Source organism: Vulpes lagopus, chromosome 3 (assembly GCF_018345385.1).
Source record: "Vulpes lagopus strain Blue_001 chromosome 3, ASM1834538v1, whole genome shotgun sequence".
NCBI lineage: Eukaryota > Metazoa > Chordata > Mammalia > Carnivora > Canidae > Vulpes > Vulpes lagopus.
The window spans coordinates 90,030,930-90,044,926 of record NC_054826.1 but is presented as its reverse complement, the minus strand read 5'-3'; the positions used below and the strand labels follow the sequence as shown (position 1 = coordinate 90,044,926).

At 38.4% G+C, this 13,997-nt stretch overlaps 1 protein-coding gene across 1 annotated transcript in view; it reads right to left on the bottom strand.

Annotated features, from left to right (window-relative positions):
- LOC121487539 (S-adenosyl-L-methionine-dependent tRNA 4-demethylwyosine synthase TYW1) overlaps window positions 1-13,997 on the bottom strand; it is a 203,563-nt gene that overhangs the window by 1,422 nt on the left and 188,144 nt on the right. The gene's annotated exons all lie outside the window — the stretch shown is intronic.

Here is a 13,997-nt window from a genome sequence, read left to right as displayed (position 1 = left end):
TCTTCAGCAGTATCACTGAAGGAAGGTTAATTAAAATTTTTTGGCATTATCATGTGTTAATTGACTAGCTAATTCTAATTCCTGTTGTTGCCACTTTTTATTTGGTATGAATTTTCTTGGTTGTGTTAGCAGCACCTAGTAGAATTCATTTTATTTATTTTTTTAAAGATTTATTTATTTATGATAGACTGAGAGAGAGAGAGAGAGAGAGGCAGAGACACAGGAGGAGGGAGAAGCAAGCTCCATGCCAGGAGCCTGACGTGGGACTTGATCCCGGGACTCCAGGATTGTGCCCTGGGCCAAAGGCAGGCGCCAAACCACTGAGCCACCCAGGGATCCCCTAGAATTCATTTTATTATTAAACTTTCCTTGAGTTATTAGTGAAGCTTTAATCAATGACTCCTAATTCTGAAATGCTAACTAAATGGCTCAAACTGGCCTGTTTAACCTAACATGGATACAGTACCTCATTAGTGGAAAGCCTTGTTAAGAATTTCAATTGACTAAAGGGGAATAATCCAATTTGTCCTCTTAAGAAAATTGCTTCTCAAAAGTCATTGCATAATAATGACCAGGAATGAAGAAAACAAAATAAGTTGATGAAGCTCTGAAGGTATTACTAATTGAACTGTGAAGGCTTTTTGACTCAAAGCATCTATTTGGAACTCATTTGTGTAAATATATAACACATAGATACCTGATTTATGAACAGACAAATCGTTCGGTTAAGCTGCTGTCTTATAAAAAGCCCTGATTACAAACCAAGTGAAGTAACAATTTCATGTTCTACCCGAAATACTGAAAATGTATAGCTTCCTGGATTCAGAATATTAAAATATGCTAAATTTCAGTTACATGTGATTTTTTTACCCAACAGCTAAGAGGTTTCTATTGGGGGAAAAAAAACCAAATAAATGGAAAAGTTTAGTCTATCTATGAATCATGAGAAATTTTCTTCTAATAAGACTATTCTTTGAAATGGTGCCCCAAGGGCTTCTATGAACTCTACAACCCAATATACAAAATCTCTATCTCCCCATCATTTTCCCTCCCAAGACAGACTGCTCTCAAATATTCTTTACTACCATGAAAACCATCAGTCATCCCTGGATACTGAGCCTCAGAAGTCCAGAATCAAAAGTGCCCCGACCCCTCCCTGGCTCCTCCTATCCAAAAAACATCAGGCCCTGTGGATTCCTCCTTAGCAGTATTTCTATTATCTTGAAACCACCTTAACACAGGTCCTCACTACTGAGACTCTGTGATGGTCCTCCTGCTGATGGATTTTGATGCCAGTTTTGGCTGCTTCTACCTTCTGTAGACTGAGATTCTGAGCTCACTATGCCTACAATAGAATAGAGCCCCATTATGGAGAACGGACAGTATAAATATCAAACCTCCATCTGCAGGCTCTTCTTGAGGTAAACCCCCTCTCGTGTGATTCCTATCCTACTCCTTCTGTCTGATTTACACCTACTCATGCCTCAGGTTCCCTCATAAACCCCCTTTGCTCTGGAAAGTCTTCCTGAATCCCTCTAGATGATGACAGTTCACCTGCCACATGACCTCACTATCCTGAACTTGGCCCACGACATATTAGAATTGTTTCTGTAGTTACCTCCTTAGCCCATTCTACCCCATATCAACTGCTGGCTTTGCAAATATATCTGACTTATAAGTTATGCTGGCACTTAGGACACACAAAGGCCTAGCCTCTTTCTCCTCACCTCTTAACAAAGCTAGAGGGCCACACGATGAAGAACATTTCCACCTGTTCTACTGACATCTTGAGACAGAGAATGGGCTTTTGCTACTATTGGCTTCAATGTGCTGTTTTCACAGTGTATTCACTAGAGGAGGTGCAATACTCACACCTTACTGGAATTGGGGTAATACTCTAGCTAATGCAGGAGTTACATGTCATTACCGTGTATGACAGTAAAATAAAGCCAATAATGATGGCTACCTTTTATTCCTACCTATACCAGTTATGGAGTGCTAACTATGGACTTGGCTTAGTCACAGACATTGAAGAAATAATGGTAATATAACCTGGGGTGTGCAGTGAGGGAGGGTAGGCACAAGGCACTTTGGGAGTGCAGAGAAAGATGTGATAAATCACTCCCAAGCCCTCCAGGAGTTTGGTCCCACTAGAAAAATCCTCCCAGGGGTGCTCTGCTTCACTTGCTGGGTGAAGCAGATAACTGAATTATCCTCTTCCCTATGCCTCTCCCTTTGGGGTTTAGATCTCTAGGTCTTCCTTTTCCCTCAAACTCCAACCATCATCACTTGTCATGGGTATTCTAACAGGGACTAAAGGATTAGCTTAAACTAGACCAACAGACTTAAAATCTTTTTCCACTACAACTTAAAATAAGAAACATATTTTCTTAGTCTAGTACACACAAACATGCACACATCCTCTGGAAACACAACTTTCACAAAACTATAGGCAATGATCTCATAAAAAAAAAAAAAAAAAGTCACCTGCTGCAGGCTGCTAGGTTCCCTAATCCCTAATGCAGTTAGATCTGGTCTCCTCTGACTACAGAATCCTAACTCTGGCTTAAAATAGAGGAAGTCAGTTGCACAAATATGACAAGGGTAAGCTAACATCTGACAACTGACAACTCTGATTGCCAACATCTAAGAAAATAAACTAGAAGCCCAAGCAGATGTAACACATGACAGGTGTATTAGCTATGTGGGCTACCATAACAAAATACCACAGACTGGATGGCTTAAACGGTGGATGTTAACTTTCCTACAGTTCTGGAGACTAGAAGTCAAAGAAGAAGCTTCCAGTAGATGGCCACCTTCTCACTCTGGCTTCAAGGTTCCTTTCTCAGTGTGTGTGGAGGTATCTCATCTTACAAGGACACCAATCCTATCACATCAGGGCCTCATTTTATGACCTTCACTTAACCTTAATTATTTCCTTAGAGGCCTTGTCTCAAATGCTAGGTCTTCAACATGTGAATTCTGAAGGGACATAAACATTCAGTCTAGACCAGTGGGTTACTCTTAAATTAACACTAAGCCATCAGACTCCTAAGACAAAAATGAACCTGAGCATGCCCCCTCAAGACAATCTGAGAATACTAAATAATAACTCAAAGTCAAACTGTTCATGCAAAAAGGCAGAAGTTAAAAGGGCAAAATCTGATATGACTGGCAGAAAAATACTGCTGAAAGACACAGATACATAAACAGAAGAACAAAAGCCCAAATCACAAAATTTGAGGTTACCCTAGTTCAAGAATTCCTCAGATCCAACAGTAAGGAAAGAGGGAAATCTCTGCAGAATTACAAAGAGACTCAAAAGGTCACAGACGATCTCAAAAACACACTACAAGTGCAATAAGGTATAGCCCTAGCTAAATAAAGCCAGGCTGCTAAGGATCTGTGGCCTTGTTGGGTAGATAAGCCAGTGTTCCGGTTGTCCAGAACTACAGCATGAAGGGTCTTATTCTCATCATTTTCTCTTTTTCACAGAGGAAAAATTTCGTTGAAAAGAATAATGACAAATTAATTCTTTATTATTTTGATGTTTAAAAAGATTTTATTAAAGACAGCAGATTAAACACATGCATGTACTTTTGCTTCTGGATATCCCACTAAAGCGACACTAAAGGCATACCTAAAAGATCTATTACCTATGAAAGCAAAGAGATCAGGAGAAAACACCATCAAAGTTTTAGAAGATGGAAAGATGAAAGATGAGCAATAACGGGCTTAGCAGACCCAAGAGAACTGCATCTTAAGCTAGCAAATAGAAAAATCCAAGATTCAGGGCACCTGGGTACCTCAGTGGTTGAGCATCTGCCTTCGGCTCAGGTCATGATCCCGGAGTCCTGGGATCGAGTCCCACATCAGGCTCACGGCAGGGAGCCTGCTTCTCCCTCTGCCTAAGTCTTTGCCTCTCTCTGTGTGTCTCTCATGAATAAATAAAATATTTTTTAAAAAAACAATAGAAAAATTCAAGATTTGACCCAATTTTTGCCTCAGAATTCCCCAAAGGCCCAGACACTTCTGGAAGTGGGAGTAGAAGCACCAACTCCCCACACCACAGAAAAAAAAAACAAAAACGAACAAACAAACAAACAAAAAACAAAGATAGATTTATATTCTATGTATAATGGTTAGAATCCCAAGTTCCCTCCACATCCTGTACATAAACACAGCTGAGCAGCTGCCCAATCTACCCAGCCCCCACCCCAGTAGAAGACAGGAGGTTTATTCTCATAAGACAATAGAGAGAAAAATCCATGGATTATGGGGTAGCAAGTAGAGCTGAGAACAGGGCTATCATACCAAAAATGAGAGTTCAGGACAGCCCTATTCCCTGCCCGTTTCCTGATCGCTGATGGTCATGCAGCCTGGGGAAAAACAGGAGACCTTCTGGCCGGTCCAAGAGCACTGAATGAAAAGTAGTTTGAGTTTTCCTAAGGAAATGATTCTGCTAGATTTCTTTAAGATAAAATTAAGCCCAGTCCACTCACTTAGGGACCTTCAATATATTTTTTAGTCTCCCATTTAGATATGAGCAACTAGTGACCATCTAAAGAAAACTTCTAATAAGAGAACTAAAAATAAACCAAAGGAAAAGAGTAACAGAGTAAACAAAGCATAGGCAAGGAGAAAACAGCAAACAAAACAAAACAAAAACCCAAACAACTAAACTAAAACAACTATCAGAAAAATGAGATAATCTGAATCCATAAAAAAATTTTACCCTATAAAAAGAAGACACTCAAGGAATGAAGAGAATCTTAGGTTTTAAAACTATAGGAATAAGACGAAAGATTCACAGTTAAGAAAAAAAAACTTAAGAGAATTTCCTAGAATGTAGAGTAAAAATGATAGAAAACAGGAGAGAGGGTACTGAAAAAATAAAAATAAAAAACTAAAGGATTAGATCAAGAGACCCAATTTTATTAAAGTAAGACTAGTTTTTGAAAGAAAGGAGAAAAAAATAGAAATGAGGAAATCCTCAATGCAATAATTTGGGAAAAATTTCATGAAGTGAAATATTAAGCATGTTATTTAGAGATGTAATGACAAATACCAGTTACATAAAGCTGAAAGTGGTTGTTGCTTGAGGAAGAAAAGCAGGTATGTTTGAGGAAAATATAAGGAATTGCTGATTTTTATAATAAACTTTCACTTTTTAAACTATCTAGGTAGAATTCTGATAAAACTAAAAAACAAAATTTAAAATAGTAATGACCAATCTCTCAAAGCAAGGGAAGAGCATATTATTAACAACCCAAGCCAACAAACAGGGTGGAGGAAAGATTTGCATGACAATGGCAGTGACCAATATTTATGAAGCATCCTATTATGCACTAGGCATTATGTTTGGTTCTCTGGCTTGTCTAATCCACTTAAACAAAACTCATGTGGTTGGATTCTCATCTTTAAAACAAGGGCAAAAGTCCAAAAAAAGCTAAGTAACAAATATGACAAAGGTCCTATCCTCTTGTAAATGGGAGAGCCAAGATTCAAATTTGTGGGTGTTCAAGAGCCTGTGGTCATTACACTATCACACAGTTAGCTGTCAAACCAGAAAAATGACAGAACTAATAAGAACCATGGTGTATTTCAAGTATCTTGGAGTGCAAAAAGATTTTTTCACCCCTGAATTTATTTAAGTATGATATTTTCAAGGTAATTCCCTTTGTTTAACTGATCTAAAAGTCACCGAAAATAATTTGTATGCTCCAAATTCTCAGTGTCCTTCAACTTTCCTCAGCATAAAGTCTAAACAATGAGCACATGGAGGAGAAGAATGCTGTCTATTAATTATTTCTCTACCACAGCACAACAGACACTGTTCCAAAGCAAATGCAAGGGGAACAAAAGGTTTATATGCAGACCTCTAAAGTCAGCCTGCTCTGCTTTTGATTGGTTCTGTTTTGCTTATACAGCTTTCATCCTGTCTGGCAAAATAATAATTAAAAAAATAAAACTGCCACAGTGAGAAATATTCCTCCCATGATCTTAACAGGTTCCTAATAGTTTAGGCAGTATAGGTGAGCACTGCTTTTTTTTTGTAGATGAATAACTGACTTCCTATTAGTTTCAACAGTATCTTCCATATAGACAAGTCTATATCCACAGCTACTTCAAACTCAAAATGTCACAAACAAAAATTCTTACCATTCAGCCTGTCAATCTCATGCCTCAACTATGCTGGGCTAAAGTTATTCCAGCTTTTTTTTCTTTAAAGATTTTTATTTATTTATTCATGAGACACAGAGAGAGGCAGAGACACAGGCAGATGGAGAAGCAGGCTCCTCAGAGGGAGCCCGATGCGGGACTCGATTCCACGACCCCAGGGTCACACCGTGAGCCAAAGGTAGACGCTCAATTGCTGAGCCACCCAGGCATCTCAAGTTATTCCAGCTTTTAAATTATAAATGCTATGTAGCTACTGGAAAAGTTCTAATCATTCAAAGGCATCGTATTTTTATACACCCAAGAATTAAAAAATGAGGAAATCCTCCATATGAGTTAAAAAGAGCAGATTAAGAGCTATTTATTAAAGTCACCATTGGAGATACTTTGTGGAAATATTCCTCCACGTGATACGGTAGTATTTTCTTTATTGAAAAGTCAAATTATCAGCACCTTTAGTCTTGGAAGACCCTTTATTAAAAGCCTGTTATAGGCAAGGCACTATCCTAGTTGCTTCATATTTGTTACTTTATTTAGCCATCACAATAACCCTGTAAAACAGAGTATCATTATTTTTTAGATAAGAAAAATGAGAAATGGTGAATCTGGGATTTGAAAACAGATAGATAACTACAAAGTTGTCCCCCAAGACCACCCTAACTTCTGTCATCAATTGTCAATTGTAAATTTAGGGGTTCCCAAGACCACTTTCAGCTTGACAATTCACTAAAAGGACCCACAGAATTCACTGAGCACTGTTATGCATAGTATGGCTTATTACAGCAGAAGGACACAGATTAAAATCAGCCAAGGGAAGACCCACATGGGACTGACTCTAGGAGAGGTTCCATGCATGAAGTTTCCAGCCGTCCTCTTTCACTGGAGTAGTGGTCAGAGCTAATCTCACCAAGAAGAGGCATGGAGTGCTGCCAATGTAGGAAGCTCACTTGAGCCTTGATGTCCAGGCTTGTTTTTTTGCTTTTGTTTTTTCAAGGGAAGTGTGAAGGGACAGAGCAGGAGAGAGAGAGAATCTTAAGCAGGCTCCATACCCAGAGTGGAGCCCTACACAGGGTTCGATCTCATAACCCTGAGATCATGACCTGAGCCAAAATCAAGAATCGGACACTTAACTGACTAAGCCACCCAGGCACCCCAATGTCCAGAGTTATAACAGGGACTTGGTCACCTAGACATAGTTAATTGTGGAGTGGCTGACTTTAGTTTCCAGCTCCTCTGAAGGTCAAGTACCTACCCCAAATCACATGCTTAGTGTAACAATCAAGTGTGACCCAAGGCCCCCAGATAAACAAAGACACTCTTCACAGGCAGGACATTCCAAGAGCTTGGAAATCACCTCCTAGAAGCTGAGGGCAAAGATCAGCCCTTTCTTTGGGTAAAATTACACCAGAACTCAAAGTCCACATACAATGGACAACATAGAATAATACAAAAATAAAAAAGAACACTAACCCCCCCCCCCCCCCCAAAAAAAGGACTCATACATTTCATTTGAATTTTCACACTCTTAAGAAGTTATGATTTTAGCGTCAGTTATTTCCTAAGTTTGGTCCACCAAACATACAGTAACACTGACAAACCAACCATCCACTGGTCAGAGGATTGAGGAGGGACTGCCAGCCTTCTCATAATGCAGAAGTACATGTGAACTGGGAAGAAGTAGAGAAAATCCCAGGGCAGTTTGGAACACAAAAAAACGAGTGATGTGGTAGTACTGGAGTCTCCTAGATTTATGGATTTTGCTCCTAACTACAACTGCATTGTTTGTTCTTTGGGTAAGAGGAGGCAAAGATCACACAGACTTCAAAATGCACCTGACTGCCTACAACAGTGGAGCACTGAGCAGAGCACCGAGCATAGTTGTTTCCTTCTTCCGAGGAACCACTTTGAGAAGCAAAACTACAACAACGTAACTGAATCTAGATATATCCAAGTGCAATTAAAAAGTTTTTACATCTGGAAATTCAATTTCTGGAATTTCAATCTTTATCTACAATTTTGTTGGCATAAAGTCCTCTCAGCAATGTCACCAAAATGTCAATTTTCTCTGACATTTTTCTGAAAGTAATTACTGAGAGCAATCAGTCCTCTGATAAGCACGACTTCTACATGTATCACAGAAGGTAAAATATTCTGTCAGTAGTTTTTGTTAGGAGAACACTGCACAAGACCTAAATGGTGCCACACAATTCCCTTTCTACTCCAAGAAAGGAGGGCTCGGGGAAGTGATAGCTCTTCCTTCCCTCCTTTTACAGATTGCAAATTTGTATGTCCAAGAGGGAGGCATCTTTGAGCAACACTGAATTATGTATAAGGCCTCAAAGGTGGCAAAAATTTTCTCAGAGTTGACCCTGAAGGAGATCCATGAGATTGCTTCTTGGTGAGCTGGGTGGGGATCTGCACTGTTCTCAATGGACATCTACCTCTATTTCCCTATCTTGTCTGACTGCTCTGTAGCACTTGCGAGACAATATAGTGTCATCATGTCATTTGTATTTTGAAACACCTGGGACTGAATCTAATTGTGCTTATGCTCTATTAGCCTATGGGAAAAAAAATATTTATGACTCACAGGATTTTTGTAAGAATCAAATGAATTAATCCATGAATAGCATTATCAAAATGAACTTAACAAATGTTATTGGCTATTGAGTTTATCAGGAGACACCAAACTAAGGAATAACACCAGACAGCTCATCAATGATGAAAGATTCTAGAAGACTATGCTGGAAGACAACAGAATAATATCTGCAGAATGACAGGAGGAAACACTTTGATGTAGAATTATCTACTCTGATAAATGATTATTCAAGAAAGTGAAATAAAGACATTCAAGGGGGGAAAAAGACTAAGTTTACTACGCTAGTGAGAAGGAAATTGCATCCGGCATACTCAACCGGGATGTAAGAAGCAAAGGGGAACCAAGACAGTGGGATTTATATGAATCCATCAAAACACGCATTAATTGCATAGAAGAGTACTAGGAAGTTCTTGTATTGTGCTGAAGGAGGACAGCAACGGTGGTTAAACTTTATAGAGTTAAACTATAAGTACAAATTTCAAAATAGAGGAGTACAAGATTCTGAGAAGATAATGGAGTAGGAAGAAGCATCAGGCATCCTCTTCCCACCTAGGCAGCACCCAGCAGGCTCAGTTGGTAGAGGCTGATCTTGATCTCAGGGTTGTGAGTTTGAGCCCCACATTGGGTGTAGAGATTACTTAAAATCTTTAAACAGAAAAAAAGGAATCCTTCTCCAACCCAGACAAAAGTTATACTGGCAGAATCAGTCTGATGTAACTATTTTGGAACTCTGGAGTCTAGTGAAGGCTTGTAACTTTCAAGGAAAGGTTTGGACCATCAAGGGCAGTTGATTTCAGTCCATTTCATGCTGGATGGCAGTAGCTACCCACCTCCCATGGCCCATCCCCACTGCAGGCAACTGTGAACTGTTCTTGGGACAGCCTGCATGCAGCCTGTGGGAGATAAGGTAGGCAATAGATTATCAAAATATATAAAGCAGATATTGCCTGAATTGAAGGGAGAAATAGCTCTACAATAAGAATTGGAGAGTTCACTAGCCCATTCTCAATAATAGATAAAACAGCCAGACAGAAGTACGTGAACAAAGGACTTGGAAAACATAGTAAATCAGCCAGAACTAATGGAACATTCTGTCGAACAACAAAAAATACATATTCTCAAGTTTTCATGGGACATTTTCCAGGAGAGATCATATGTTAGGCCACAAAAAATCTAAATAGAGTTTAAGAGAGACATCATATAAAGCATCTTCTCTAACCATAATGAGATACAGTTAAACATCAGTAACAGAAAGAAAACTAAAAAATGCACAAATCTGTGATGCTTAAACGATACACTCTTAAACAACCAGTGGATCAAAGAAGAAATCATAAGGGAAATTAGCAAATATTTAAGAGACTAAGTGAAAAGGAAAAGATAACATACCAAAACTTACGGGACATAGCAAAAGCAGTACTAAAAGGGAAATTTATAGCTATAAATGTTTACTTTAAAAAAGGAGTAATATCTCAAATACCTAACTTTACAACCTAATGAATGAGAAAAAAAGAAGAAACTAAACCAAAAGCTGGCAGAAGGATAGAAATACTGGTTAGTGCAGAGATGAAATAAAGAATAGGAAAATGGGGGGGGGGGGGGGAGCACTGAAACCAAAAGCTGGTTCTTCAAAGAGATCAACAAAATTAACAAAACTCTGGCCTAAGAAAGAAAGAGAAAAGACTCAAATTACTAAAATCAGAAATGAAAGTAGGGACATTACTACTGATTCTATAGAAATAAAAAGGATTAGGAAAGATTATTATGAATGTATACCAACAAACTGGATAATCTATATGGAATGGACAAATTCTTAGAAACATGAAACCTACCAAGACTAAATCACAAAGATACAGAAAACATAAACAGACCAATAATTAGAAAGGAGATCTAATCAGTAACCAAAAATCTCCCAATAAAAAAAAAGCCCTGGACTTGATGGCTTCACTGTTGCATTCTATTAAACTTTTTTTTTTTTTACAGATTTTATTTATTTATTCATAAGAGACACAGAGAAAGAGACAGAGACATAGGCAGAGGGAGAAGCAAGCTCTCTGCAGGGAGGCCAATGCGGGACTCAATCCCAGGACCACAGGATCATGCTCTGAGCTAGACAGACGCTCAACCACTGTGCCAACCAGGGTCCCCTCTATTAAACTTTAAAATAAGAACTAATACCAATCTTTCCCAAACTTTTCCAAAAACTGAAGAGGAGGGAATACTTTCTTACTCAGCCTTATGAAGCTTACCTACTAAAGCCAAAGATACTACCAAAAGAGAGAGAGAGAGAGAGAAAGAGAGAGAGAGAGAGATGCCAATTATCCCTTATGAACGCTGATGCAAAAATCCTCAACAATATATATCAAAGTAAATTCAGAAGCATATTAAAAGGATTATACACCAAACCAAGTGAGACTTACTATTGGAATGCAAAGATAGTTCAACATAGGAAAATCAATGAAGTACATCACATTAACAGAATGAAAGGGGAAAAAAACATGTGGTTATCTCAACTCATGCAGAAAAAGCATTTGACAAATTTTAACATCCTTTGATCATAAAAATACTCAACAAACTAGGAATAGAAAGAAAATATCTTGACATAATAAAAGCGATATCTAAAAACCCACTATAAACATCATACTCAATGGTGAAAGACTGAAAAAGCTTTTCCTCTTAGATCAGTTAACAAGACAAAGATGCTCACTTAATCACTTCTATTTATCATACTACTGGAAGGTCTAGCCAGAGCAATTAGGCAAGAAAAAGAAGTAAGAGGCATCCAAATAAGGAAGGAAGAAGTAAAATTATCTGTTTGCAGATGATATGATCTTATATCTAGATGTGTCTTTTCTTGAGAATTTGGCACTTGATACTGAACCAAGTGGTAGATGTTTGAGTTAAGTTGGGGCTACTGCAGTCATACCAGGTGATATGAAAAATGAAGAAGCAAAAGAAGCCAAGAGAAAAGAAAGGAAGGAAAAAGAAAGGAGCTGGTCAGAAAGGCTGAGAGGTGGATACAAACAGTGGCTTGACAACATTCTATTTCAGACAGGTTCACTGGTGAATTCTACCAAATATTTCAGAAAGAACACCAATTCTCACTATCTATTCCAGGAAACAGAAGCGAAGAAAACACTTCTTAACTTAGTCTATGAGAGCAGCATTGCCCTAATACCAAAACAAGATTAAGACATTATAAAGAAAGGAAAATTCAAAACAGTAACTGTCATGAACATATATGTAAAAATCAATGAAATATTAGCAATTCAAATCCAACAATGTATTAAAAAACTAAACACCATGACCAAATGGAATTTATTCCAGGTACAGCAAGGCCGGTTCAACATTTGAAAATCAATTAATGTAACACATCACATCAATAGGCTAAAGAAGAAAAATATGATCATATCAATAATTGCATAAAAAGTATGTAACAAAAATCCAGGGATCTCTGGGTGGCTCGGCAGTTTAGTGCCTGCCTTTGGCTCAGGGTGTGATCCTGGAGTCCCAAGATCGAGTCCCACATAGGGCTCCCTGCATGGAGCCTGCTTCTCCCTCTGCCACTCGATCCCAGGACCCCAGGATCATGACCTGAACTGAAGGCAGACGCTCAACCACTGAGCCACCCAGGTGCCCCAGGGTGTTGTTTCCTTTAAGCCCTCTAAAAAGGAGTTACAGAGCAAATAAATTGTGTTAATATTCTAGCCTTGTATATACACATAGGCTGTAAATATTTCTACATGTATCTGTTTGTGTCTATATTAAGCTAAACATACTAATGTCTCAGACTCTAATCCATTGCCAACATGACTCACTCTAGTCTTCCCTTTTGCTTATTTGTGAATTTCCTCTCCAACAGTGAGAAACCTAGCGCCTAATATCAGCCATCTATTTACTTAATTGTTCAGTTCCAATATACATGGATAGCAGGATTAGAACTTTAAACCCTAGAATACAACCTCAAAAAAGGTTCCATTTGAGCTGCTAATGGAAAGCACAGCAGCAGAAGGGTGACTGTATTCCGCCCTTCCTTCCACAGCACACAGACAACTCTCCTCGTGTAGACAGTCTCCTGTGGGTAACTGTACTTAACTCTTTGTCCCTCTAGCACAACCTTGGAACTAAAATATGCTGACTTACTTAAGGCTGTTTTATCCTTCCTTTGTTCAAAGTCAAAGAAACTCACTGAACCTTCTATCCACTAAAGAAACTCCTTCTTATCAGGAACAGAAACTCCTTTATCTAGAGTCTACACATCACTTCTAAATAACAAAACTGTTGTGAAAAAAAAATCGTTCATTAAAAAAATACCCCAATAATCCCTGGGTGGCGCAGCGGTTTGGCGCCTGCCTTTGGCCCAGGGCGCGATCCTGGAGACCCGGGATCGAATCCCACGTCGGGCTCCCAGTGCATGGAGCCCGTTTCTCCCTCTGCCTGTGTCTCTGCCCTCTCTCTCTCTCTGTATGACTATCATAAATAAATAAAAATTTAAAAAAATAAAAAAAATAAAAAAAAAAATACCCCAATAACAATTAAGAGTGCTTTGCATGTGATAAAACCTATGGCAATAACAAGATCACTGTACTGCAAATGACCACAGGGTATTCTGGGTACGGAGGGTAATACAGATTATAATGGATTCTCCAGAGGCTGTTTCATGTTGTGAAAAATCTTACAAATTTAAGGCAGAATCTGTAAAGGTCATCTAAATGTAAATATTCAACCAATGCCTGAAATTTCTCTAGAATTTTTTTTTCTTTTAAAAAATTCACCTTACATTTTGGGCTACATGGTATCCTAGATCAGAGAATTTAAAATTTTTGAAGTCGATAATGAAATGTCACAATGGAGGGTTTTTCAGTGCTGTACTTTATGGCAATGAGGCAATGTTTGTATTTCTGCTAGCCAACTTTACTAAAATCAGAGAAGTCCAGTACAATAGATAGGAGAGACTTCTAAAAAGCATGGATCAGCATCAGATTCCTGCTGCAGAAAAAGAGAGAGGAAATAGTGAACAGGAAAACAACTGGATTTAACAATGAGCAGCTCACTAAACAATGAAGTTGTTAAACAGTCAATGCCCACTCTTATTTATGAACTGATTTTTTTTTTAATGGATTCTTCTAGTCTTTAGGTTTTGTTTGGTCTTTTTCTGTTTCTTTGTTTGGTTTTTGGCTATATCTCTGTTTTTAGTACCCTTAAAAAGACATCCATTTGT